The sequence below is a fragment of the Ornithodoros turicata genome, chromosome 1 (assembly GCF_037126465.1).
Source record: "Ornithodoros turicata isolate Travis chromosome 1, ASM3712646v1, whole genome shotgun sequence".
Lineage (NCBI taxonomy): Eukaryota > Metazoa > Arthropoda > Arachnida > Ixodida > Argasidae > Ornithodoros > Ornithodoros turicata.
In genome coordinates, this window is record NC_088201.1 from 163567902 (window position 1) to 163592760 (window position 24859).

The 24859-nt window shown below is 48.6% G+C and overlaps 2 long non-coding RNA genes across 2 annotated transcripts; one reads left to right on the plus strand and one right to left on the minus strand.

The window, feature by feature from the left end:
• Positions 1-9414: 9414 nt before the first annotated feature.
• On the minus strand, positions 9415-10029 carry LOC135372323 (uncharacterized). Its single transcript, XR_010415949.1, has 2 exons — positions 9894-10029; positions 9415-9561 (listed from the first exon to the last, which is right to left on the minus strand). It is a non-coding gene; the product is annotated as an uncharacterized LOC135372323 (long non-coding RNA).
• A 13416-nt stretch (positions 10030-23445) lies between these two features.
• LOC135372326 (uncharacterized) lies at positions 23446-24042 on the plus strand. Its single transcript, XR_010415950.1, has 2 exons — positions 23446-23562; positions 23896-24042. It is a non-coding gene; the product is annotated as an uncharacterized LOC135372326 (long non-coding RNA).
• Positions 24043-24859: the final 817 nt, after the last annotated feature.

Sequence of the window (24859 nt, forward strand, 5' to 3'; positions counted from 1 at the left end):
CCGCGTACATGACTACGTCGTCGCTGAAGTGGCAGCCCCAAGGAACGCCTTCAGTGGCCCGAAGAGATGGAAATATCTGGGGGAGAGGTCTGGAGGTCTGGACTGTAAGGGGGATACGGTAGCAACTCCCAGCCAAGTTTCTGTAAGGTGCGTGTCGTGAGATGCGCGCTATGCAGGCGTGCATTGTCCTGTAATAGAAGGGCTCCTTTGGAGATGAGGCCCGGCCGCTTTTGCTTCAGCGCCTTATGCTCATCCCTGAGAACGCGGCAGTAATATGCACTATTGATGGTGGTATCTCCCTTGCAGAAAATCGGCATGTACAACGCCAGCTTTGTCCCAGAAAACCGTGGCCATGACCTTACCTGCAGACGGGGTGCTTCGGAACTTCTTGGGAGTTGGCGAGCCTAGATGCTTCTACTGTTTTCATGCGCGTCTAGACTCAGGAGGGAAATGGTGCACCCATATTTCATCGCGCGTGATGATCCCATCAAGGAACGGCTGTCTTTGAGTGTCGAAACGGTACGTTAGCGCTTGGTAGATTTCCAGTCTTGTCCGCCGGTCAAAGAAGGAGAGCTGCCTCCGGACCCAAACGGGCACTACCTTTTCGAAACTGGAGGCGCTCATGAATGATGGTGTTCAACGTTCTCACAGAAAGTATTTCTCACGTATTTCGACCCAGTTCGAGACATGTTATCCCTCGGTACTTGAGGATCAGGCGCTCCACAAGTTGGATGTTCTCAGGAACTCTGGCACTCAGCTATGAGCCGCCCCAGCCGGGATCGTCCTGCACTGATGTACCGCAGTCTCGGCACCGTTTGCACCACTCAAGTGATTTGCTGCAGCTAAGTGTATCGTGTCCATACTGAGCCTGAGGTCTTCTGTGAATTTGAATTTCAAATGACTTTACGCCTTCATTCACGAGAAATTTCATGACAATTCGCTGTTGGATGTGCGCGCTCACCTCGTTGCCGGCCATCTTGTCCAGCACGTGTCTTCTGTTTTGCACAAACTTTGGACCACCACGAAGCCTGTCACGCGTGAAAATGACAAAAAAGAAGTAGCACGAGCCATTTGTACACTCAGGGGACAGAAAGTCCCGGTTCGACTTGAACAGCCCTCGTAAATCTAAATACACCTCCGAGCCTCGTGAACACATAGAGCAGAGGCTGGCTATGACCGGGCATGAGCATAGAAACAGTCAGGTACGGGCTGGGCCCCCGCCGGCGGAGTCAGGATTGGGGTGTAGCAGCCGGGCATGGGCCGGGCACAGCCCTGAGAATTAGGCCCATGCGGTGCTCTAGAAGAAACCTCTAGATCTTGCCTTTAGAGGATCCCGATGTATTCTGCACCAGCACGATGAGGGTGCACTCTTAAAATTTTGCCTTCTGTCTGGTCGTGTAAAATGTTGCAGCATTTCTATCAGGGGTAAAAGACGACTTTCCAGACGCCATTTTTCAAAGCGATAGGAGAATCACAAAGATATAAAAAACAACCCCGTCAGCACGGCGCCAATCGCGTGTAGAAAACTCAAGCACGTGATCGAGGCGAATTGTGCCTCCGTCTGTTGTGGTGCCTTTTTCGTGATGTCTAAATCTTTGTTGTTTGGTGCCTGGGTCTTCTTATGTCACCTCACTATTGTACACCAATCATGCGGTTGCTCCTGCTCATTCAAAGCATGGCTGCGTTCGTGCATATACGTCGCGTCCTAGTTTATTTTCCTGTGAGCAATCGTTCTTCTCACAGCTTTGCGGGCAGCTCGTAGAAGGTTAGGGAAGCTCATACCTGAAACGTTTGTAAAGTAAAAGGTGATCTAGTTTGAAGGCCATTTGGGATACAACAGAATCTGTACTAAGATAAAACTGCTAGCTATCTTTACTGTTACGGTAGGACATGCGAAGAGAAATAAAGCTTTTGGAACTTTGCTACCTTTATTTGGGGCATATACCTTGTGCAATGAACCGGCTAAAAACGTGGGTTCTTCTTACTGACTCCCGATCTGTCGTACAAACACCAGAGTCAAACAAGGAAACCACCCATGCGGAGCAAAATTATAAATACATGCGGTAAACTCAGACGAGACGGACATCAGTCATCTACCCAGTGGATCCCCAACTCCTGCAAGATTCCTGGAAACGAGAAGGCGGAGGAAGCAGCAAGAGAAACCCACTCCATGACATGCAAGGAAAACATACCACTGAGCAAAGGAGGACATCAACAGGGCAACAAAGGGAACGGCAGACGAGGAAATGAAGAAGCTCCTGGACAATCTACACTGGAGACACCGCAGGCATGTCGCCTTTGATGGTCTATATAAAAGCACAGGCTGTAGATGCATGAGCCGAACTGACGCAGCACGCATTCATCGACTCCAACTTGGTACTGCTTTCACAAGAGCTTGCAGGTATAAGCTAAAGATGACCGACGAGCCTACATGTAGACAATGCCACACAAGCAACGACATCCATATAATGCTACACTGCACGAAATACAGGGTGTTCAAAATTAAGCTTTCACTAGCACTTGATAAATAGGCGAACAAAAGCAAAATTGGTTCTATCTTACTGTTCCTTGAGTAAGAAACAGGTGCTATATAATTAGCAGCACCTGTTACACAAGTACCGTAAAGTTATCATCCGGTTTCCTGTCATTGCTGTGTTGCAAAACGCTTGTGAAAGTTTTAGTTTTGAACACCCTGTATAAGGACAAGAGAAAGTTCCTTGAAAAGCGTCTCTCCGCACTGGACAGCCGGCCACATACCGTTACAAAGATTCAGGGTGTATGGTCTATAGATGACAATTGCCGCAAGGCGGCAGTCTACCTGCTACAATTCCTCGAGGCCGCAAACCTGCGGGACCTGTGACACGTGCTTCCGCGCATCTTCATTTCCCTGTGCCTGTTTTTTGTTGTTGTTGTTGTTTTTTGTGTGTAAGTGTGTAAGTGTGTTTTATCAGGAAATGCGTGGCTAATAGCTAGATTTGTTAATAATAGTTTTTAGTGGCCATGTACTCCCCTTTAGCGAGAGAAAGCAGAAATCGGTGGACACTTTCAAATAGCGTCCACGCTGATGAAGCGGTGTAGTCCTGCTACTTTCTGTTCCCCAGATCTGTTTTCACACGCACAATGCCAGCAAGATACACGCCTAATAAGATGGATAGCATTTTACAGTGACGACGGTACTTACCGGCGCACTGGATTCGCAGCGTGAATAGATCTGAAACCGTACTGAAGCATGTCTAAAATAAGTCTGTTTACAGCCTTCTTCTGTCTGAGCTCACATTGAATCCACAACACAATGGGAATGTGTGACGACCCAGTTGCACTTACAGTAAGCAGAAATACGAGGGGTGTTGAAGTCAAACCGGAACTTTTCATTTTTCGCAAAATTAAAATGGACCTACAGGCGAGAAATTAGTTTTAATTTTTCAACGTAATCTCCTGCTGCACTAACGCAATTGTCTCAGCGGTTTCATGAGGAGCTGGATGACAGCAGCGTAGATATCCTTACCAGCGCGTAGCAGCCATGATCGGACCGAATTCTTGACCTCGTCGTCGCAGCTGAAGTAGCGGCCCCAAGGAACGCCTTCAGTGGGCCGAAGAGATGGAAATCACTGGGGGCGAGGTCTGGACTGTAAGGGATTATGTGCCAAAGGCAACTCCCAGCCAAGTTCCTGTAAGGTGCGTGAAGTGAGGATGCGCGGTATGCGGAAGTGCGTTGTCCTGTAGGAGGAGGACTTGGTGATGAGGCCCGACCGCTTTTGCTTCAGCGCGTTATGCACATTCCTGCGGACTTGGCATTAATATGCACTATTGATGGTGGTACCACTGGGCAGAAAATCAACATGAAACAACAACAACAACTTTATTACGGGATGATGGACGGGGAGTTTCATCGCCGGGGGCAATACTGTACCCCATTGCTGGTGGTGATGCGGGGGATCACATGAACAACGTCAGCCTTGTCCCAAAAAAAACGTGGCCATGACCTTACTCGCAGACGGGGTGCTTAGGAACTTCTTGGGAGCCGGCGAGCTCGGATGCATCCACTGTTTTGATGCACGTTTAGACTCAGGAGTGAAATGGTACACACGTCTCGTCGCACGTGATCATCCGATCAAGGAACGGCCCGTCCTCAAGTGTCGAAAAAGTAGCTTAGCTCTTGTGAAATTTCATGCAGTCTCCACTGCTGGTCAAACACAGAGAGTTGCCTCGGGACCCAACGGGCACTAACTTTCCAAAGCGGGGGATGTTCGTGAATGGATGAATGATAGTGTTCAACGTTCCCACAGAAAGGCCCATCTTTCGAGGCAGTTTCGAGACATGTTACCCGTCGGTCCTTGAGGATCAGGCGCTCCACAAGTTGGATGTCCTCAGGAACTCTGACACTGGGCTCTGAGCCGTCCCGGCCGGGATCGTCCTGCACTTATGCGCGGCCCGTCTCGGAACCGTTTGCTCCACTCAAACGCTTTGCTGCGGCTAAATGTATCGCGGTCATACTGAGTCTGAAGTCTTCTGTGAATTGGAGACGACTTTGCGCCTTCTTTCACGAGAAGAACTTCATGACAATATAGCTGTTCAATGTATGCGCCCACCTCGTTGTCAGCCATCTTGTCCAGCACGTGTCTTCTGTTTTGCACAAACTTTGGACCACGCCACGTGGGAAACGCGGGAGGCCTGTCGCGTGTGAAAATGACCAAAAAGAAGTTGCGTTAGCCATTTGTACACTCAGGAGACAGGAAGTCCCGGTTGAAAACGTTGAAACGTACATTTACGTTTGAAAACCTCGTCCAATCAGACAGGCACCGTTCTGCGTACGCTCCTACTCCAATTGTCTGTTTCTGACTTGTTTAATTTTCGCTACTCACGTGTAAAGAGAAATGTTGGGCGCTTGCTTAATCACACATTCGTCCTATAGAGCTACGCAACTGGCCTGCTCCATTTCTGCTACATTCGGTCCGCGTTGCGCGTCCTCTGTGAAGAGCAGACGCGCAGCGCGCACGTGGGGCGCTGGCCGCGGCGCTCACAAGGACAACTGCATTTCACCGTTGTTAGAAATAGACTCAAAACATACGTCTTCGCTTGAGTGTTAGGTGGATATTTGCGAAATCCATGATTCGCCCCAATGTCAGAGGGGGGACACCAATGTGTCCTCTTTCGTGAGAGACACTTGAAGTCTTATGTTGATTTCTTTCATGTCGAAACCGCTTTGTTGCGAACCGGTTACCTCTATATTGTTCCGTTTTTTGCTCCGGTTCGGGTTCAACAGGTGTCATGCAAATTTGCGCTCGGGTTCGGTTCCGGCAAAAATAACGGTTCAGGTACGGTTTTCGGTTCGGGTTCGGTTCGACACCTGCTCAACACTGTCACACTTCCTACCGATGCTTTGTCAAGCGAAATAACACGAGACATACATATAATATATAGCCTTTCTGCCCTAGAAAAGAAAACGTTGCAGCAGCACGTACGCAGAAAGAAACATGCAGCCGTGACAGTCCATTAGGAGGTAAGTGGTGACAAATGCAAAACCACAAATGTCAGCTACATCGTAGCGCTGTCATCTGCGCTGAGGTACAAAAGTATTACTCGCCTGTAGTATTGGACTACAGGATATAATTTGGAAGAGTTTAATTCTAACGATGTATTTTGCAGCGACATATTTTTGATTGGCGGTTCTTTTGCGATTGTTTCCTGGGCGGGGATTTTTGCGCGGTTGATTCCTTGCCGGGAATTTTACGCAGTTTATTGTGAATTTTTGAAAGAGTTTTTCTTAAAGATTGGTTAGTGTAACCCATCCCCCTCCATTCTTCGGACGCTACAGGTGTGTTCGAATTGGTTGCCCGAATTTGAAAACCGCACTTCGCTCTTCTTCACCTGGCTGCTACGTACTCTCTCGGCGGTTTCATTTGAAATTTCAGAGGTGAACGCCGGGTCGGCGTTGTTCTTCGTTGGGAGGCAAGTGCGTTCGCTGTCTTATCCGGGTATTGTCGTGACTTTGATCGCGTTGTGCTGTGTCCTCACACAAGCGTCGGTATACGGACAGCCACCCCTATTTCAAACTGAAAATATTGTCGTGAATTTTGGCTCGATGAACACGTTCGAGCGCTATCAGATTTGCATAGCGGTGACAAGAAATAGGATTTATGAAGTAGCATCATTTTATGTCTGACGTATAGCAGGCAAGGGCATGATGATCAGAAGATTGTTCTCAAGTATGTGACGTTGTGACATTGGCGGGATAAAACAGTGAGCTTTACTTGGCAAATTTCCGAGTTCAGTTCGCAAACCACTACATAATTAAACTTATGTTTAATTAATAGTTAAAATCCTACTAAGAACAAATGCCGTTGACCGCATGATTTTATGTGGCGTAGTTTTATAACTTAAAATCAATGACACGTTTTCTGGGACACCCTGTAGACACAATTAATAGAGCTAGAACAGCTGGGAACATGTGTGGCTTTCTTCTTCAATTAAGTGTCCATGTTTAGGGGATACCAATCGTATTACTGAAGCATAAACATAACAGTGCCAATGAAGGAATCACGGATTGTCTTTAGTCGGTTTCCAACACGCGGGTACAGTTGTCAGATATGACTGCTTTCCCACTACGAAATGTGAAAATATGTTGTAGTGTTTTAGTTGCGCTGCGCCGAATCGCGTCTGACCATGACCCCTGGTGGGATGAGGAAACGTGGCGTAGCGAATGCTAGCTGTCGACGTGGAACGCGGGCGGTGAAGGGCGAAGATTATATCGGACTCTAAACCAGCCTTGACTAACGTTCGCCCGTGTCCGCACGGAATGAAAAGCAGTAGTGTGAAGCATCCATAACACTGTGAACACACAGTCTACCGTAGTGCCGTACGACCGTTGTTATTGCATTTGAAGGGAAAATTTGGATCACAAAAATTGTATGTTAGGAACGTTTTTACTTTTCAGCATGTAAAAATGCTCTGGGAGCTATGTCCAGAGTTGTCCAACGGTTAAAGGCACAGGAGATAAAGGCAGAGCAATGCAAGCGAGGGCGCAATTTTGACACCGTTTTAGATTCACGGCGTCTGAGTTATGCTTTCCCCTTGTTGGATATCGACCTGGACACTAATCTCTATTTCGTGATAAAATGTGATTATCCGCTTGCATTTATATTGTCTTATTGCGCATCTTTGGAAGCAACTGAACAGGAATTTGTTGATTGGTGGTTTATTGAAAGGTGGTCGGAACCACTCATAACTTGGCACCACGAAATGCACAACGAAAGTGACTTAGAGTGTTACGAATCATATACGACTGGTAAGGGGCAACAGCCCTTTTCTTTCATGCCATCCTTATAGGGCTCTTCTTCTGTTGTGCAGTTCAGAGTCTTGTAGTTCTGCTCGCAGTCTGCAAAAGTATCATTTGCGGACTCTACTGGTGTCCACATCATGCACTCTGAAAATACATTCGCATGCATTCCCGCATCAGTAAGATCATACGAGCGACAAGCAAAGCTAAAGTAAAGAGAAATAACAGAGTTTTTGTATTCCCTCAGGGTGTAATCAGTTTCTCTGAAACACGTGATCTATCACCAAGAGTTTTTGCACCATCACTGAGTCACACCGTGAAAACGTTGACACTAGCACCATCTTGTATTTTATTTAATTTTCTTTGCTTTCTTTGCTTGCTAGAATTGCTTGCAGATCCCTTTTAATTGATCTTACTTACTATGATTTATATTTTGTTACGTCTTATAACCTGTAGTTACCATCGGTTATCTTTAATTTTATATAATCTTTCTTTTAATTACATATATCTTGCACTCATTACGTTTTAACTCAACTTTCTCGTTTTAATCGCCTATAATTACATTAAATTACTCCTACCTCTTACCCTTACTTACCTTTGACTACTTCAATTACAAATAATTTGCCATTTACGTTTACCCCTTTATGTCCCTTTTACATGTCGACTTGTACCTCTGCTGAGTGAGGCTTCATGATCTCATTTTGACGCTTTTTCATTTTGACACTCCTAATGCTAACGCAATAAAGAGACTTGTAGCGTGACTCTGTAGGAGCCAGAGAAGCTTCTTTAGAGTGTAGCCCGAGTCCAGTCGTCACAAATCAAACCTGCTCAAAAGTTACTTGTGTTGTTATTCTGACCACACATTCAATACCAGAGTTTCGGATCAGTGTGCGTTCTTCCCTCATTGTGTCTCTGTTTCTGTATAAACAACATATCATGTCAATAATTATGAATGATGCACAATATTGAAGGGGTTGCGACAGGCGATCCCGGCTTAGCACGAATAAAAGCAGAATACGTTCGTTGCATCGAAGTGCACCTGCACTAAAAGTTGCACAACGAAGAGGGCTATAGAAGTGGAAAAACTGCTTTTACCAAAATTCAAGCCCCCCCCCCCCCCCCCCGCTCTGGTATCACAGTCCTTGCCACCGCAAGTGAGGCAGCGCATGTGAAGTGACGCAGCTCTCAGCTCCGTGATGTCTTCACTTTGCTCGGGAGTGTGTTCGGGGTCTTGTATCTCGCGACACATAGAGGAATAATTCATTTTTCCTCACTATTCGGGTGTCCAGTACAGTGCGTTCATGATGTAATAAACCACGTCTACCAAAGTGTTCCAGCCCTTTTAACGAACCGCGAAGTTATTGCGCACCACCTTCCGCTAGTCTACCGGATACCCAATGTTCACTACAGATTTTCTATAGTTCCGTGTTTGCTGGGCATCCTGTGCAGTCTAGCTATACGCTGCCTCTGGTGTACCACAGATGTCCCCAAGAACACACACGGTCCTCAGGATGTCCCCACAGTGTCATCGTGTCCTCGTCCTTTTATGTCTGTCCCCAGGGCATACTGAGGATGACAGTCGCGGATTGTCCGTGAAGAGTCATTTAGGCACATCCGGTGCCTGCCCCTAGGGGACGCTAGACGGACGGGAATATTACTTTATTTTCAGTTTCTCTGCTAAGACTCCCCAAATATTGAGTGACACATTTGTTTTGTTTTCCGGGCCAATCCTAGGCGTGAATGACATTTTCCAGAAAAAAGAAAAAGGGCCTGCCGAAACCGGGCTCTGCCGTGTTGTGTGGCAAAGACCACGTAACGAAGCCAGGAACCAATTGAATGAAATGGTTTAATGGTCGTCAGTGAGAAACTCTGACTTCCAATTGATTTAATGAGATCCAACATGTTGTGCATTACACACTGCAAGTAGTAATGTAACAACCCAAGATTTACACAGAAAATCCACGGCAAGTATTGCACATTTTACTTTAAATTATTTTAAAATTACTTTAAATTTTTTAAAAAAATTTAAATTTTTAAAATTTTGAAATTTGGCAAAATCTGACTCAGTGCAATACTTGTCGTGGATTTTCTATGTAAAACTCGGGTTGTAGGAAATAAAAAACTAGATAGAAAGGAAGCAGACAGTAGGAAATGATTTATTTGAAAATCAACGACGCCATCTTGAAGAAATCCCGCCTGTGCGGGCGACTGGAGCACGACGGTTGCAGAGGCAGGTGGCACGCTAGTTCCAAGGCATCACACCAGATGGCGCCAGCATCGTAGCTCTATACGAGAAAGAGAACATGAAAGTACTAGCGACACGTAAAAATGGCAACACTGCTCGACAAGTCTAAGCATGCCAGAGCGCGGGGAAAAGGCCTAACCGCTACTGCTAAACAGCACGGAGAAAACACTACACATCGGGGGGAAAGGCTTAAGGCAATCGACAAGGCCTAACCACAGCGTCACAACACTTCGCGGCTAACACAAGGCGGGAACCACACGATGGTAAACGTGCGTCAACAGGCTTGGACACCGCTAAACAAGTCTAAACATGCGAGAAAAGGCTTAACACGAGCACGGTAAAACAACGCGCAAACATCGGTAAATCACTCACCTTTTTTCCCCGCTGCGACGGAGCGTCCGCTCTCGTCGACAGCCAGGGATCAAGTGACGACGGAGCGAACGACCGCACGTCTTCTCCCAACGAGAGCCAGAGGTGGACTGACGTAAGCGCCACTCTACGGGTGCTACGCATGCGCGCGCTCCTAGCGCCCTCTGCTCCACCCGACCGCGCATGCGCGAACGCGCGCGCCGCTCCTAGCTCCCTCTGCGCCGCCCGCGGGTGTTTTCGGTTTCGGCTCTCCGCTGCGCGCGCGCGCTCCTAGCGGCGACGGGTGGCTTTTCAGTTTCGCTTTCATTCTCCGTTCTTTGCGCGCGCGCGTTTATCTCTATAAAGGCAGCGCGCACCGCGCTCGCGTCATCATTCTGACCGATACGTGGAAAACGCCATGTGTGGTTTATTCTCCTGCGTTTCTCGTCGTCGCAAGGAAAAGACAAAAAACGAAGAACTTCGCGAATTTATCGCGGCATCGTGGAGGAAGCCTTTCAAGTCCACCGCCTGGAATGGTTGCAAGCGCGTCAAGAAATGTGTCAGGACAAGATGAAGACGCTCGACCGCATCTTAGCGGCGGACAGACTGGCGAAAAAGAAGTCCAACTTTAGCCTGGACAATCTGTATTGGGAACGCAGTTCCGATGTAGAGGACGACGACGAGGATGTGTAAATAAAAGCGATGCATTTCTCTTCGAGTCTCAGTCTCTTCTTTTCTTCGTGCAACGTGTACGCACGCAACATGTCTTCCCCCGAACCTTTTCGTTTCCGTCATCCCTTTCGCTGTATCTTAAGCGGCCCCTCCATGTGCGGCAAATCTACTTTCGTTGCTAACGTGTTGAGGAACCTGAACGACGTGGTAGACAAGCCTCCGTCACAAATATTCTACGTGCAGAAATATGCTTCGCCGAGCATGCAGGACGAATTCGGGGACTCCGTAAAATTTACCAAGGAGCTACCGCGAGAGTGGGACACGTCGCGCGCTACGCTGATCGTCGTCGACGATCACATGACCGACGCCGGTTCCTTGAAGGAGGTGACCGATCTTTTCATTCGGGGTTCTCACCACGCCAACGCGTCGATCTTCTTACTCGTTCAAAACATCTTTTTCGACAGTAGCCATTTTAGAACAATATCCTACAACGCCAGTTACGTCGTCCTGTGGCGCACCGTGCGCAGCGTGCACCAGATGGAACATTTCGGCCAACAGCTATTTGGCAGAAAAAGATTGGAGTATTTTCTGGACGCATATAAACAAGCGATGTCGTCGCCCCATGCATATTTACTCGTGGATCTTCACAACTATACGCACGAGGATCACAGGTTGCGTAGCAATATCTTTCCGGGAGAACGTCAATATATCTACGCTCCGAAATGAATCTCCGCCCTCACCTCACTTTACTCAAAGTACTCTCCACTCTACCCCCTCCACGCCGCCGCGACGTCTTGAGACGTTCGTCCTCGTCCGACATGAAACACCTCTCCGAAATTTGCCTCAATGTATTGAACGGAAAGGTGGCTCTAGCTCCAGATACGTTCGCGCGTTTGAAGAAGCACAAACGCTTTTTACGACGGCTCGCCTACAAAAAGATTCACAAGAATCCGCAACGTTTGAAGCGCTATCTGTCTCAGCAGCGAGGACAGGGCGTTCTTTCGTCGGTGGTTCCTCTCCTGCTTTCCGCCGTGTTGAACCTTTTCGCCAATGGCCAAGAGAATTGAAGTGACCACCTCCTCCATCAGAAACATTCTTTCCTCGAAGGAGAGTGACGACGTCAAAGTGAAACTCATACTGCAAGCACTGTATCGCATACTCAAGCAGTACGGATTTGACCCCTACGACAATAAAAACAAGGCGTCCGACGCTACAAATGACTTTGACTATTCGCTCCTCTCTCCAGAGGTGGACGAAGAGGAAGCGGAAAGGGTCGTCTCGGAATTAAAGAAGGTTCTTTCCTGGGATCGCGAGGGTTGTGTCTCCGTGTCGGGCAAGTCCATCAGACACTCCTCCGTTTACGAACTCGTCAATTATTTGTTGCAACATAAGACGGGAAACGAACCTTCCTGGTTCCCCAAAGTCTCGAAACTATTGCGTCTGATTTCTCTACCCAAATCTCGCGAGCCTCAACAGCAGCAGCAGGCCTCCATTGCGTGGACGACTTATGGAGGGATATGAGAAACCAGAGGGTGGTTTGGGGTGTGTGGAACGCTATAGAAAAGCGCATCACTTGAGCAAAAAGAAGGCTCTCGCCATTCTCAGAAAGCTGGATGCCTACACGCTCCACCATCCGGTCAGAAGAAAGTTTAATAGGAGACGCATCATCGCACTCAAGATCAACGACGTGTGGCAAATGGACCTCGCCGATTTTTCAAAATACAAGAGATTCAACGGTGGCTACCGCTACATTCTCGTGGCAATCGATTCCCTCTCCCGCTTTCTGCGCACCCTCCCGCTAAAGACGAAGCGCCCCGCCGAAATGAAAAGGGCCATGATAAGACTTTTTCGGGGAGGTAACGTACCTACACGCATCTTTTGCGACAGAGGCGGGGAATTCTACAACAAGACCGTCAAGGAGTATCTCTCACGAAAGAAGGTACACATGTATTCTACCTTCTCTCCAGTAATCAAAGCATCGCAGGCAGAGCGCGTCATACGCACTTTACGCGACAGAATATTCCGTTATTTTAGAGTAACAGGAAAATACCACTTCGTTTCCGCGCTTCCCAAGATCGTGCGCGACTACAACACCACCAAACACAGGACTTTGGGCATCAGCCCGTCCGAAGTCACGCCCGAAAACGAATTGGAGCTGTTCAATAAGATAAATGGGAAGCCCGTCGTACCCTCCGTGAAAAAGAAGCTCAAACTGGGGGATAAAGTGAGGGTCCTACTACACAGAAAAGGTTTTCATAAGAGCTCGGAAGGGAGTTGGTCGCCTCAGATTTTCACCGTCTCCCGCCTGAGAGACACCTCTCCTCCCGTCGTACACGTGGAAGATTACCGGGGTAAGGAAGTGGACGGATCTTTCTACCCGGAGGAGGTACTCGTCGTAACCCGAGACACCAATCAGCCTTGGCCAGTAACGAAAGTGCTGAGAAAGAAGCAAGTGAACGGTCAGAGCTTCTCCTTGGTTCGCTGGTTCGGTTACGACAAAGAACACGACAGTTGGGTTCCAAGCAGCGACGTGGTCAAGATTGGGAAATGATGTCAGACATCTACGTCCACCTGCTCTCGAACGCCAGCATGGATAAGTTTCCCTCGAATAAACTCAACGCCTTCACGGTAGCTTTCGATAGTCCGCTTCAGCTCTCGAATCGGTATAAAGTCGGTCTGATGGATCTCAGCATAAGTAACGATTTTTTAAATATCGGGTACGAAAGGCAAGATGCGAAAATCGAGGTTTCTTTCGAGGACACGGTGGAAGCCGGCAGAACTTTTCGTGTCACCTCGGATCTCGAGAGGGATTTGGGAAAAGCCCTTTCGGAATTCGACGCTTCTTTCGCGTACAATAAATCGCGATACGACTTCGTCTTACCCGTGGACGTGAAAGCCGTGGAATTGGACCCTCGGCTCGCGCAAGCGCTCGACGCCTCGCTAGCGTCCCGCGAAGCAGGTCGTGCGGTGAAACCCCCCAAATTGAGCGAACGCGAAGCCACCCTCCATCTTATTGGAGCACGCCGCACCCGTCGCTTTCGGCGACGTCACTCTGAATTCGGAAACCACGTCCCTACGGAACACACTCAACAAATATTTCGAGACGCACAAGCTGGACGCCTCGCTAGAATTCGCGGATAACGTCTACTCTCTGAAAACACCGAAAGGGTTGCACGTACCGGAACCCTTTGTCAAGCTGCTACATCTCACAGTCGTCGAGGGACACGAAGAAACGCTACGCGTCTCTCTCCCCGTAGCGCGTCAATTTTCTTTCACGATCAAGACGAAAATTCCTCGATCTTTGCAAGTACATGTGCCTCCCGGCTATTATGCGACGCCGCAAGCACTTCTAAATGCGATTAATCAGCGCGTAGGCGAACGCGCGCGCTTCAGCTTCGACGGAACCGAACAGAAATGTAAAATTCGGCTTTCCGAGGGCACCTCCACCCTAAGACTTTCCGAGTACCTGGCCGTGCTTTTGGGCTTCGAATCGCGTACCGTGTTCACGGGGGATGAGGATGCCACGAGCTCCGTCGAGGTACTCCTGGAACCCCCGTTTCACAACATAATCGTCTACACAGATATCGTGGAACCCACGTACGTGGGGAGCGGGAAAAACCCCTACTAAAAAATACTACCCTTTTTATTACGAGAAAGACAAGCACGTCGTCACCTACACGTTAGATAACATCCAGTATTTCAACCTGTCTCAATTCGAAATTCCCTCAGTGACGATCGTTCTCGCGGACGAAACGGGAAGACGTTTGCCGTTGCGGTCCAAAGGCAGAACCAATCTAACGTTGCATTTCAAATATGTACCGTAATTTCCCCCAAAATAATTCCCGTGTACACGGGACCCCTTTTCCAACGAGGGGGCGGTGTGTTGAGCAACATATCCAAGTTTATCGTTCCGATCTGGCAGCAAATAAAACCGATCGCCAAGAGAACGTTGAAGCGCTTGGCGCGGAATTTGGCCGATGGGAAGGAATATCGCGCGCAGTAAAAAAGACGGCCATAGCAACGGGGAGAGACGTGCTGGATTCCATGGAGGGCTCTGGAAACAACAACAACAATGGAAAGAAACGCCGCAAAAGACAACAAAAGGCGCCGACACACGACGCACCTGCAGATATCTTTGGTACGCCGTGAAGGTCACACATCCGCTGTGCGCGCTCCGTCCATCATGACGTCAACGAAAGCAAAAAATACAGACGCAACGGTCACCGCATTGTCCTACGAGTGACGTGATGATATTCGAACCCCCTTCCATTCAATACGGCGTGGAAGATACTTCGTACCAACTCTTTTATCCTGTCAACGGGGTAAATAATTCTGTGATCGAGTTTTGTATTCAAAATTTGCAAAGGGCACACTTGGATCTCTACGGCAGTTTCGTGTCTTTGACCGTGCGCATTGTTCGCGACGACGGGGAAGAAATGGACGAGAAAGATGTCGTTTTCCCAATAAACCACCTGCTGAGCGGCATGTTTAAGACGGTCACCGTTTACGCGAACAACAAGCTCGTCAGTTCCAACGAGTTGTACGCCTACAGGAGTATTTTGGACGTCGTGCTTCATTCCACGCCCATGGCTCAAGAAACAGTGCACGCGGCTGGACTCTATGTCGAGGACGACGAACATTTAAAGGACGATTACGACGTCTCTTCTCGCGGTCCCGAAACAACGTTACGAAGCGACGAAGGGTGGAAAATACTTTAACCTGGTCGGGACAGATCAATACCGACCTGTTTCAACAGCCGCGCCTGATGGTACCTGCCGTCGAAATTCGCGTCGTTTCCTGTTAAACAACGACGAATTTAAACTCGTATCGGCCCCCAAAGACAAGAAAACGTACAATTACGAGGTGGACATTAAAGAAATGACGTTACACTTGAAAAAGGTGACGCTGGCACCTTCCCTATTTTTGGAATACGAGTGGCGGCTTCAGACCACGCCGGCCATCTACGTGTTACGCGGATTGGAAACCAAGGTGCGGAGCTTGAGTGCCGGGAGCTTGGACGCTCACTTTGAAAACGTTTACCCCGAAAGGGTACCTTCCAAATTATGCGTCGCCCTGCTCGCCACGTCCGACTTTCTCGGCGACATCAATCGAACCCCTACAAATTCCGTCATTACGACCTGTCTCATTCGATGCTCTCCGTGGACGGCCAGCAAGTGCGAGCCGAGTACGACTTTCAGAACGACCTCGTCAAAATTCCCTACTTTAACTTCTTGCAACAACTGGAGAGAAACATTTCAAGTATAGCTACGAGCGATTTTAAAACGAACGGGTTCCTTCTCTACTTCAACTTGGACGTGGACAAGTGTTCTTCTCCTTCGCATTTGAACGAGTGGCGAAAAGGAAACGTTCGCCTGCAATTACGCTTCGCTAAAGCCCTTCCACACGCGGTCACCGTCCTCTTGATTTCCGAGTGTCCCAAGCTCATGTACGTCGACAAGGACCGTACGGTCACCTTCCCATAAGAAAAGATGTACGAGAGCGACATCTTGGAACTCGTGTCCCTGAACCCCCTCGCTTCCTCCATGCTGAGAGGCATTTGCGCTTCCGACGAAGCCTTCGTTTTACGCAAGCCCGGCTATTTAATCATCAATACCGAAGAGCGAAGAAGGCGCGGGCAGCACTGGGTGCTCTACCTGAAAAACTACGACGGGTCTGCCGTGTTTTTCGACAGCTACGGACTTGCCCCCATCGAAGCAAACCTTCGAAGACTTTACCTGTAGTGGACGAGTATAACGACAAGTGTATTCAATCGCCTTTTTCGCCTTACTGCGGGCTTTTTTGTATCTACGTAGCCACGCGCATGTCGAAACGCTACAGCTTGAAAAAGTTGTGTATCCATGTTTTCCTGTAACCTCGAAGAGAATGACAAAACAATAAAACGTCTCCTCGTGAGCGAACTCGTTCGTAAAAAAATAGTCTATTTATTCACGACATACACAAGACCCTTGCGAGACGATCTTCCAACGTGCTGACTCGACGCTCACCGTCCTCGCCGGTCTGCACCGTGACGTCGAGGGATGTGTGGGAGAAGCCAGTAGCGACGGACGATAGGTCGGTTGAAACCCGCGTTGATGAGACACGGGTCGACTGTCTCTCCTCGTCTATACTTCTCCAGCAGCTCGAGCTTGTAATCTACGAAACGCTTCATTTTCTTTGCAATCTTCCCACTGACGGTGAACAGACGTAAGGGTATCGTCTTGAGAATCGAGCGAAAGTCTCCCTCGCAGCTATCGCCGTGAATATAATCGCGTAATCGCAGCAAGTCCCGATACATTCGCGTTTGCACAAAGGTGGCAAACCTCTGCTCGGGCGTCATCATGACTGAGACGGAATGAGAGTAGACAACCTTTTTTTTTATTTCTCGTTACACATGAATTAGGCTCCAGCTTTGGTTTCGTAGCCGGGAAGGCAGCCCAAATACGGACGAAGGCTCGAGTCTAACCAATGGCTGGGGTTTCTCCACCAGAGTCCACCGCAACGACAGGTAGTCAGTTGATCGCCGATTCCGCAAAAAGAAGGTCTTTGGAGGAGGCATGAAGGTTAGGACCAGGGGTAGATCTCCCGTCAGTAGCCATTCGTAATCTGCAACGAAAGGAGTGTGAGAAACGCGTGTTTTTTTTTAACTCAAACACACACACACACGTACAATCTTCTTCAGTCACAGAGTGACACTGATGGTCCATCTTCTCCATCTTCCTTCAATAGTCGAAGTCCTTCGCAACGTACGTCGAACGGTACCGTCCGACAGCCGAGAAAACGGGCGAATCAATCGGTCCGTCCAATGCTTTTGCTCTGAAAAAATGTGAACGATTATAGAACGTATTAAAAAATAACGAGGAAGCGTACCTTTGGACCACAATCCACCACAATTGGTACAGAAGAAGCGGGCGCTGCCAGTCTCCCGAAATATGTGAGGCGGGAAAAAACCGACTTCACGCGCAGCAAAAGTGTTGTACACTGGAAACGAAACTCTTCAAACATTTCGGCGATGATGACGTCATGGGTATTACTTACGAGGATCTACCAAGCTGATCATGATGGAATGACGATCGACCATTCGCTTCGACATTTATAGTAAAGCTTTGCCTCTCACTCTCTATGACGTCATTGAACGTGTTTGAACATGTTAAGACGTGTTTGAACATGTTTGGACGTGTTCAGACACGGCGGCGAAGTCGCCCCTGGACACACTCGTTCCTCTCTCTTCCTCTCTATGACGTCATTGAACGTGTCTGAACATGTTTGGACGTGTTTGAACATGTTGTGACGTGTGTAGACACGAACCCCGCAATACGAAAAACGTCACGCAGTACGAATTAGACTAGTGGTTAGTGTGTCGCCTCCAGTGTAGAAGGATCCTGGGTTCGAAATCCCACTCTGGGTCTTCTCGTCGTCATATACAAGTCGGCCCAGAGTGTTAGCTAGAAAATAGTGTAATGTTTTATTCAACGTCGATGGTATTATCATTGTCATATGCGACATCGCAAAAAGGCGCGAAGACGGAAGGCGGGGTGGTCAAAGTACAGACGACACCGTCGCAATGCGAGGACGAGGAGGAGAGCGGTGTAGCGACTATAAAAGGTGCGCTGGTTCTACGACGATTGATCGAAAGCCCACGAGGGGCATCCATCCACGACGCGAGGCGTTTCGTGGAGCAGAATGTAAGTCGACCGTCTCTGCTGTGAGAGTGTATTCTATGTATAGCATTGTTTTTTCAGGAACCAATAGCCGCTGTCACCGCATGACACTGAACACACACACAGGGACTCATCCCATCCTTTCTCTCATCATCAATCTCAAGCGTTCCTCAACTGAATGGAAAAGTGAGCATTGTTTCGTGAGGGGGAATCTCGTACTGATTTTGTTTGACCGCAGTGCCGCGCTGTCTCGTATGTCAGTACGACCCCATCGATGCCATGCTCGTGGCCGTAGAAAGAGAGCACGAAGCTAGAATAGAGAATCTCGGTAACAGCCCAGTCGTCCTTTCAGATGGACGACGACAGAGTCAGTAGTCCTCCTTTCGTAATACCTGAAACGGATGACGACGACGACGACGACGAACCCCTAGATGGGCACGACAATGCAGACGAATTGCTCATGTGGGAAGGGGATCAGTCCTATGCAGATTTCATTCCTCTGTCTGGTAGGGCTAGAGATGAATCACCAGGTGCAAGTCCAGAATTTCAAAACGAAGCTGAGCCTGTCCAGGGTCGTAGAATCATTGAATTGCGAGAACACGTCGTAGAGAATCATCCCTCCGTCACGGAGAGACGATTCCTTCCTTTTTTTGTCACAGACGAGGCATTCGACGGAACGGCTACTAGGTACACGCTTCTCTGCTCCCCGCACGACGACAACGTCGACGATTTGCGACTCTATCTACCGAGCATAGCTCCAGTAATCGCGCGCGTCCTCGAAGCTTATCCCATGCCTTTCAAATTTTGTCTGTGCTCGAAAGCGCTCATGTTAAGGACGGAGCCGACGGGTTGACTTCTCATCTCCTCCACGTGAACCTTCACATGAGAGTGGTTCATAACCGTCAAGAAATCGAAGGTGCGATAAATGCTGCTATCGCAGAATCCTCGCAACGCGTTGAAAACTATGCGAGAGAAGGGTCTGGTTTCACCTCGAACGACGTCCAATGTGTCGACTTAAAACTAACGCGCTTAAAACCGAAGCGGATTGGGTGCACGATCGAGCTTCCCGAGCTGCTAAAAAGAAAACGAAAGACTCTCACAAACGTCAAACTTCCACCGAACCACGAAAACGAATGTTTCAAGTATAGCGTGCTGGCACTCTTGCATCCGTTAAAGAGGAATGCAAACCATTATGTCAGATATCACAAATATATGAATCCGCGGAACCCGGAGACGCGCGTGACGTACTGACCCCCTACTTCCCAGTCACTTACGAAGACATTACCCTGTGGGAGAGAAAAAAACAAAATCTCCGTGTACATCTACGTGTTCGACGAGCAGACGAGTTCGATATCTACCGGACGGGTTCCCTGTACGCTCTATAAGGATAAAGTCTATCTGCTCGAGGTTAGGGAGCATTTCTATGGCATAAAAAATTTAGCACTTTCATGGGACGTGGTGACTATTTTTATTGTGAGAAGTGTACGAGCGGCTATGGGACAAGACAGGCGTTGGAGCAGCACGAACGTCTGTGTCGAGACGTAGACGAAGTGATCCTCGAAATGCCAAAAGCGGGGGAGAGTGTCTCCTTCAACAAGATACAGTACACGCATCCCTACCCCTATTTCGCGGTGTTAGACACGGAGAGCGTCTTGGAAAAGGATGCACTTGTTAAGGACGCCGTGAGTGTGCACAGGATGAGTTCGTACAGCATCGTTGTAGTGCGGAGTTGTGACGGGAAAATAATGGGCGTAGATGGCTATTTGGGACCCAACGCGGCAGAAAAATGCTTGTTCGCGCTCAAGGATTTAGCGAACAAATCCATAGGCTGAACCGTCTTCCCTCACCGTTGGTCATGAGTGTGGAAGACCACTTTCGGCACGCGAGCGCTACGCACTGCGAATTTTGTGGAATCGAATTTAACCGACACACACGGAAAGTGTCGCATCACGACCACACCCACTTCGTAGAGCCCGGTTCTTCGAATTTTGTCGCGACGCTGTGTGATACGTGTAACCTTACGTGTCGTAATACCAAAGAACTCGTCGTGTGCGTGCACAACCTGCAATACGATTTGAGCTCCCTTCTCCGATACATGCACGTTCTAAATATGGGTGAACCGTGGATCTTAGCTTCGAGTTCGGAAAAGATAAGAGGGTTCAATATTGGAGATCTCCATTTCCGCGATACCACGCAGTTTTTCAACCTGTCCTTGTCGAACCTGGTGGAAACTCTGCTCGCCAGCGGTGGTGAGAGCGCGTTTCATTGTACTCGTCAAATGTTTGGTGACCGTTTCCGAGGCCTCCTCAAGAAGGGAATTTACCCGTACACCTTCGTCGACAGTTTCGAAGCGTACAATTTGCCCGCACTACCGCCAAAGGAAGCTTTCAAAAGTGACCTGAACGACCAAGAGATCACGGACGAGGACTATCAGTACGCCCTCGAGATTTTCGAATTGTTCGAATGCAAGGACCTGGGCGATTACACGCGTCTCTACGTTACGCTCGACACTTGTCAGCTCTGCGACGTCGTGCTGCATTTCAGGAGAATTGCGCAAGAAACGGATAGGATAGATATCTTACGCACCGTGTCCCTTGCCAGTTACGCGTGGAGCAGCGCTCTGAAGTTCACTAAAGTCAAGCTCGAGCTCATAAGTGATCAGGAGATGTACGAAACGATCGAGAAAGGAATCAGGGGAGGCATTTGTAACAGCTTCCATAGATACTGTCGGGCTAATCACGAGGAGTGCGACGATTACGATCCACAGCAAGAAAAGACTTTTATCCAGTACCTCGACGTGAATAGTTTGTACCCGTACGCGATGACTTTCCATCTCCCGACAGGTGGTTTTGAGTGGGTCGATCCTTCGAGGTGGAGCGAGATCGATTTTCTCAACATTCCTCACGATTCGGAAGTGGGTTACGTCTACGTGGTAGACTTGACATACCCCGAAGAACTGCACGCACTCACCAGGGATTTTCCCCTGGCACCCGAACACAGGTGTGTGAACGAGAACGAACTCTCCCCCTACCAGCGACACTTGAAAGACGCGTTGGCGCTGAACGCCCCTCCCACAAAGAAACTCTTGCTGACGTGCTACGATAAAGAACGCTACGTCGTTCATTATGCATTGCTCGCACTGTATGTGAGGTTGGGCATGAAAATAAAGCGTGTTCACAGCATTCTTTCGTTCCGCCAAGACAATTTTTTGCGAGCCTTCGTGCACAGAAACGTCACGTTGAGGAATGCCGCCACCACGAAATTCGAACGACTTTTGTACAAAACCATGTCCAACAGTACGTTCGGTAAGTCGATACAAAATGTGAGACGCATGAAAAGGTACGCTATAGCCTACGACAAAGAAAGCGCGCTCCGAAAAGCTAGCTCCGTCAGCAGTCAGCATTTTCACATTCTGAGTGACAAGTGCATCTTATACGAGATGCAGAATAGGAGGGTCAAATGCACGCACCCCCTTTACGTGGGCTTTGCCATTCTAGAGATATCCAAAGTCCGAATGTACAGCTTCATCTACGAGTCTCTCTTTTCTCGCTTGACGTGTCCAATGCAATTGATCTATAGCGATACGGACAGCATAATTTTTTCTCTCACGTGTGAAAGCCTGGAAGAACAGCTCATGAAGATTGAGAATGAGTTAGATCTGTCTTCCTATCCACCGGACCACCCGCTTTTCAACGACGAGCACGCGAACCAGATGGGGTACTTCAAAGACGAGACGGGAGGTGGTGTTATTCAGGAAGTCGTAGCCATCCGAGCGAAAATGTACAGCATTCTCTTGGCTGGGTCACACAAACAGATCGCGAGAGCGAAGGGAGTTAAGAAAGACGTGGTGAGGAAACATTTATTGCACGAAGTGTACCGAGATTCTCTGTTCAATGAAAAGACAGTCTCTCAGAAGCAGTGCACCATCCAGAGTATAAAGCAAACAATGTACACCATTTCGAGACTCAAGAAGAGCTTGGTCCCCTACGACGACAAGCGCTATCTCGTGGATTCCGTACACTCCTTCCCTTATGGAAGCTGCGAATACGGTAAGCTTTCCTAGTGTTTTGACGCGTATAGGATTACGATAGTGCTCTCTCTTTGTGCAGCATCGGAAAACCCGGAAGAGAGCCCGAGAGCGTCGTCGTCAGGGATCGAGTAACCGCGGAACAAAGAGCTGCACGCGCATGTAATCGAGAATAAAAGTTGTAGTCGAGATATGCTTCTCTCTCTCTCTCTCTCTCTCTCTCTCTCTCTCGCAGACAGGAGAAGCAGGGGTCATCGTGGCAGTGCGGTAGCGGAATGGGTGCACGAAAAGAATGACCATACCGTCATCGTACTGGTACCGTGACCCGTGCAATGACGACGCTGCGATGAAGATTCCCCTTTTCTGACACGTCTGATCATCTCGTTCTGTTCGTTAGATCAGACAAGTCAGGGAGGGGGGAGGGGGCAGGCATCTATCGTCCAACTCCTTTGTTTGTATTCAATAAACATGTTTCAGTGAAAGAAAAGACAGAGTCTCGTCAACGTTATTCGGACTGTTTAATGCGTTGCATGTCAATAACTAAGCGGTATTTCAATAAATCAATGACAAAGTTGGCGATGTAGACTGCTTGCAAATGTCGCTGCTTCCGTAGAGCGTGCTTAATATGAGCGATGGCACGAGCGAGAAGGTCCACGATGTCTGCAGCGATGTAGTTGAATTCTGCGTTGGACAAGCTCACAAATTCGCTCATTAGTCCCAGGGGTCCGTCCGGAACCGTTATGCAGACGTTCTTGTAACGGGCGTAAATTCGACGCACCATCTCCTGCAGCGGCCCCGGCGAGATCTCTCCTATATTGCCAAAGCCTACCATGTCTATCACGTAGCGAAAAGCAGTGATGACGAGCTCGTTGCGGGGACTTTCGCTGTTGAAACATTCCTTCTCCACTTCTTCCCAAGAAGCGTGGGTGCGGGAACAATTTTGTAAAGAGTGGTAGCTGAACATATTCACGTAGTGATGACGCGAGCGCGGTGCGCGCTGCCTTTATACAGATAAACGCGCGCGCAAAGAAACGAGAGTAAAACCGGAAGTCAGAAGCCACCCGTCGCCGCTAGGAGCGCGCGCGCGCGCAGCGGAGAGCCGAAACCGAAAACACCCGCGGGCGGCGCAGAGGGAGCTAGGAGCGCGCGCGCGCATGCGCGGTCGGGTGGAGCAGAGGGCGCTAGGAGCGTGCGCATGCGTAGCACCCGTAGAGTGGCGCTTACGTCAGTCCACCTCTGGCTCTCGTTGGGAGAAGACGTGCGGTCGTTCGCTCCGTCGTCACTTGATCCCTGGCTGTCGACGAGAGCGGACGCTCCGTCGCAGCGGGGAAAAAAGGTGAGTGATTTACCGATGTTTGCGCGTTGTTTTACCGTGCTCGTGTTAAGCCTTTTCTCGCATGTTTAGACTTGTTTAGCGGTGTCCAAGCCTGTTGACGCACGTTTACCATCGTGTGGTTCCCGCCTTGTGTTAGCCGCGAAGTGTTGTGACGCTGTGGTTAGGCCTTGTCGATTGCCTTAAGCCTTTCCCCCCCGATGTGTAGTGTTTTCTCCGTGCTGTTTAGCAGTAGCGGTTAGGCCTTTTCCCCGCGCTCTGGCATGCTTAGACTTGTCGAGCAGTGTTGCCATTTTTACGTGTCGCTAGTACTTTCATGTTCTCTTTCTCGTATAGAGCTACGATGCTGGCGCCATCTGGTGTGATGCCTTGGAACTAGCGTGACACCTGCCTCTGCAACCGTCGTGCTCCAGTCGCCCGCACAGGCGGGATTTCTTCAAGATGGCGTCGTTGATTTTCAAATAAATCATTTCCTACTGTCTGCTTCCTTTCTATCTAGTTTTTTATTTCCTACAACCCGAGTTTTACATAGAAAATCCACGACAAGTATTGCACTGAGTCAGATTTTGCCAAATTTCAAAATTTTAAAAATTTAAATTTTTTTTTTAATTTAATTTTTTTTTAAATTAAAAGTAATTTTAAAATAATTTAAAGTAAAATGTGCAATACTTGCCGTGGATTTTCTGTGTAAATCTTGGGTTGTTACATTACTACTAGCAAGAGGCAGTGGGGACAGGGGGGGGGTTAGTATGCGTCCTGGGCCGACTTCAGGGGAACTGTGCCGACATTCGCCTGGAAAGTCTTCGCAAAACCCAGGGAAAACCTCAGACAGCACAGCCGGTGACAGGATTCGAACCCGTGTCACCTCCCAGTCTCGACGTGGAAAGCGATCATCCTAACCTCTATGCAACGTGACCTTTTTTTGTTTTTTTCTTTTCCACCTTTTATTAACAAATACACACAAGTACAGAGAAGTACAGGTACGTCACACGCTTGCAACGCCAAGGGCCATTACAAAACGTCCAAAGAGAAAACTGAATACCTTTTGAATTTGTACATAAAAATTTTACAAACACGTCAGGGCATCAGACAATGCTTCTAACCAATCTGGCAGCTCTAAACGTCGCATAAGGCACAGCTTAAGTTGAGATATTTCTATCTTAAGGTATTTCATAGGGAGCCATTAACGGTTCTTCGTTCCTGTCAGCCATACGAAGTTTCCACAGACAGTACCAAGGCTATAAGCATGACAATATCGTACCTAACTGTTTCCCTCGAGTGTAATGGGAGAATCCGTATG